We start from the raw sequence: 4,449 nt of genomic DNA, 5'->3' as shown, positions 1-4,449 counted from the left end.
TACAATCTACCCCTCTTAAAAGAAGTTTCGTCCCGAAACTTGACACGAAATTTCCCGCATTTTTCCCAAAAGCTTTTAACTTATTCTTACTAGATAAGTACTTGTGCCACCGATGTGCACTCTTTTGCCAACTCAAAGCTATTTGTGTTACTCATGAACACCTTTTCTTATGCGGAGAATCTATTTGCTTTGCATTAACTTGTAAAATTTGCTAAAATAAGCAATAAAATGCATAAAAATTCCATAAAATAGGTAAAAAGCGCGAATTTCTATCGCATTCTACCCCCTTAAAGAAAACGAGTTACGCCCTCGTAACTCACCCCAGGGAATGACTTTGGATATTTCTACTTCAACGAATCATGCCCCCAAAGCTATATTTCCATTAAAATCATAGCAAGTGGGATTTCTACACTTCTTTCCACACAATGCCTCAACAGGTTCCATCTTAAAGCTCGCATAGTAACTATTGTTGCAAGAAATTCAATCACTCTAGTTGGTCTTCCCAATTACCCTTAAAGTCAATAACACAGGATCTCAACATATATTCCGTTAGTAATCTCAGTCTGTCTATCGGTTGCAGGGTGGAAATAAATACTCATTTCAATGTCGTCCCCAAGATTCAACTGGACCTTATTGCCAAAATTTCGGACTTTTGTTCTCGGTAAGGATCTTACAAGTTGCCCTATAAAGGTAATGTCTCCAAATATTCGTAGATAACACCATAACAGTTATCTCTAAGTCATGGGTTTGGTAATTAGCCTTATAAGGTTTCAATTGACGCGACAACAGCTAAATCTAGAAAGCTTCCTCACATTTCTCACTTCACTTGAAATTCGATTCCTTTTTCATCAAGTTGGTCATTGGTTTTGCTTACTTCGAAAAGTCTTTCACAACTTCCTATAATAGTCGTCTAGGCTTAGAGAACTTCAAATATCGGACACGTTCTTTGGAGTAGGTCACTCACTCACATCTTGAATCTTAGCAGGATCTACAGAGACTCTTTCTGGTCAACTTTTCCTTTTTACCAAACCTCCTTATGTCATAACTCTTGGTCTTAACTCTTAGCACTTCCACCAATTCATACATTTTCATCTTTTCAAGACAACAAATGATTTCTAACGATCCTGGACCACTCGAATCTTCTCTTAATTTTATTCCCTTAAGTAACGTAGTTTTCAATCAATTTAGTCGTCACTTTTCCGTCGATGTTACTTATACACACATGACTTCAAGATCCGTATACTTAATTCATATAAAATAAATTCTTTCTAAGCGTCTCCAATATAATTCCCAAGTGTTTGACATGCTCTTTCTCATTCCTTGAATAAATCAGGATATCATCAATATAATAACGAACTTAATTCGGAATTCGTGGAAAATCTTATTCATCACATCCATAATTATGGCAGGTGCATTGTTTAACCCAAAAGACATTATTCTAAACCCATAATGACAATAACGAGTCCTAATGAGGTCTTAGGCCCTTATCAGCTATCCTTAATTGGTGATACTTCGAACACAAACCAATCTTCGAGAACACACTCGCCCAATTCAATTGATCCAATATTTCATCTCTCCTATGCAAAGGATACATGTTCTTGATGGTGATTAATTTCCTAAAATCAATGCATAATTCGATACTCTTATCTTTCTCCTTAATAAACAACACAGGAGCTCCTCACGGTGACGCACTAGGCCTAACATACTCCTTAACGAAACAACTCTTGCAATTGTGTCCTAATTAGATAATTTATAGGTGTCGTTTCAGGATTTAACTCTGTAGAGAACTCAAATGCTCTAGCTGGTAACATACTTGCAATTTCGCTCGGAAACACATCAATGAATCCACTCACAATGGCAACATCCTCAATTTTAACTTCAACTTCTTTACTCACCTCTAACACACTACAGAAAAATCGTTCACACTCTCTATTCATCAATTTCCTCACTTGCATTACAGAAATAACTAAGGTTCTTGGACTTCTCAAAACATCTACATGAGCTCAACCTTTCAATAGGGTTCCTTAAACTTACTTTCTGCATTTCACAGTCTACCTTAGCCTTGTACAAACTTAGCCAGTCCATCCCCAGAATTACATCCAGGTCCCTCAGATTAAACTTTTATCAAATCAGAAGGAAAAACACAATCTTTTGTCTTCAAAGACAAGTTCTTAAATAATCTTATACACCTTATGGTTACACCAGTAGGCCTAATAACAGGTAAATCAATCATTCAAAATCTACTAACTTCAGACTCTTAATAAGAGATGACGAAACAAAAGAATAAGCTTTCCCTGAATCACATAACTTTCTAACTAGCACAGAGTTAATAGAATAGTAACAGAAACTAAGTCAACGGGTTGTTCAGCTTCATTTCGACTTATCACAGACAGTTTACCCGGGGCCTTGTTATGGTTGTTATTCTAATTAACATACTTATGGAGGTTTCCTTGGCTGTCTTACGACCCTATAGGCTTCAAACTCTAATTTCTTGACTGGTTAAATCCCGACTTCACCTGTTTAGCACTCTCATTACCATTTTGTTCCTTTTTCCGTTTAGTAAAGCACTCATACTTCCTATGCCTCTTTTTCTAACAATAGTTACCGTTCATTAATTCTCCCTTACAATTCCTACCAGGATGGTTGTTATTGCACATCTTACAGTGATACACCTTCTCCGATTGGTTCCTATTGTTGTGCCCCTGTTTGTTCCTTCCTTGAAAGTTTCCATATCCATTCCCATTCCCATTTTCATTCATATTCCTCTTGAAATTCCCTTGGTTTTCCCCAGCATTACACATTTTTCTTTTCTCCCAAGAACAATATTTTTCTTGTCCCTTCTAGACTGCAAACCATAAATATGAGCAGCTTTCACATACACAATATCCAAAGATGTAAAGGTTTCCCCACCTAATCCTAATTGGATCTCCTCAGTCAAACCTTTCTTAAACCTCAGAGCCTTTAGCTCCTATGTGGCTACAACCTCAGGTGCAAACTACGACAGTGCTATAAATTTGCTATAGTAATCGGCAATGGTCATGCTCCCCATACTAAGGTTTACGAATTCCTAAACTTTTTGCTTTCTCATAAAAGGTAGGGTAAAATTTCCCTTAAGGCAGTAACAATTGAATCCTAATTGAATATCTCAGCAGTGCTAAGACTAACTCTATTCTCTTTCCACTATAAATCAGCTTCGTCTTTCAAATACATGACAACTTGACCCACTCTCATATTCTAAGGACAGTTCACAGCCTCAAACAATTTCTCAAACTCTCTAACCTAGTTCTCTAAAAAGTAAGATCAGTTTCCCCCTTAAAGTATGGTGACTTAACTTTGGCTAGTCTCTCAAACATGTCCCCAGCAAAATCGGGACGCTCAGTTCTCTCTTGGGTCAGCTTTTCCGCCAAGAGGCGAATAGCAGCAACTAAGTCATTATTGTTGGCCATCCTAAAGCGCGACCTGTAAGTAATATATTCTATTTTACGTTCGAAACTTCACTTAACATTATCCTAGCAATGTAATATCACACCAGCATCCAGAATTCACATACATAAACAATCATTTATGAATGATATTCGCATACATGACATTCAACTGAGAAACAAGGAACAAATTCAATCATCACGAATAATAAGGCAGAATAAAAGAAGAAAACATTCTCTTTGCATGCCCAAAATAAACTCTTGATCCTTTGGATAATCAATGATCTAACTCTATTCCTCAAAAGAATGTTAATAACAATCCTAAATATCCACAACACACCTGTCCTCAAAATAAAATTAAAAGTTCTATGACATAAACATAAACTATTGTTGGCGAATTATGGAATTCTCACATTGGGAACGAATGCTTTAACTTTTATTGCTAATTCTATAAAGGTTTAATACATCCTTGAAAAGAATAAAGAATAACTCAAACTCTTATTGCTTTAACTTTAAACTGTTGTAGCTTTGCTACTTATTCTCCAAAACATTTAAGAACAAACTAACTATTACAACTTCAAATGTTTAAGGCATCTTGCCTATCTGTTCTTTCCTAGGAATTTGTGAAGTGAAATCTAGATCCTCAGTATTCGTCGATCTTCTCAAAGGATCCTATGTTGGTGTACTTGGAAAGAAGCGTTTTATTCATGAAACAAACAACTTAAGATCTTACTAACGATTTCCCAACCAAAGCATAATCAGAATTCAATAAAACAATAAGTTTGGTGGAATCAAACAATTTCTATGCACATTTACATGCAACACTTAAACATTTAACACATGCACATAGGAATTAACTTCTTATGCTAGCAATTAACTATTAATGCACATATAATTCTATCCTATATGCCCTTTCCTATATTACCCATCTCTCATAAACTAAAGCATTGAAATAATTTAAATAACAAAGTAAAAGGACGATAATATAAGAAAATTATAACATAGAATAATAACATAAATAAAAATA

This window comes from Spinacia oleracea, chromosome 4 (assembly GCF_020520425.1).
Source record: "Spinacia oleracea cultivar Varoflay chromosome 4, BTI_SOV_V1, whole genome shotgun sequence".
Classification (NCBI taxonomy): domain Eukaryota; kingdom Viridiplantae; phylum Streptophyta; class Magnoliopsida; order Caryophyllales; family Amaranthaceae; genus Spinacia; species Spinacia oleracea.
This window is presented reverse-complemented; position numbering follows the sequence as displayed.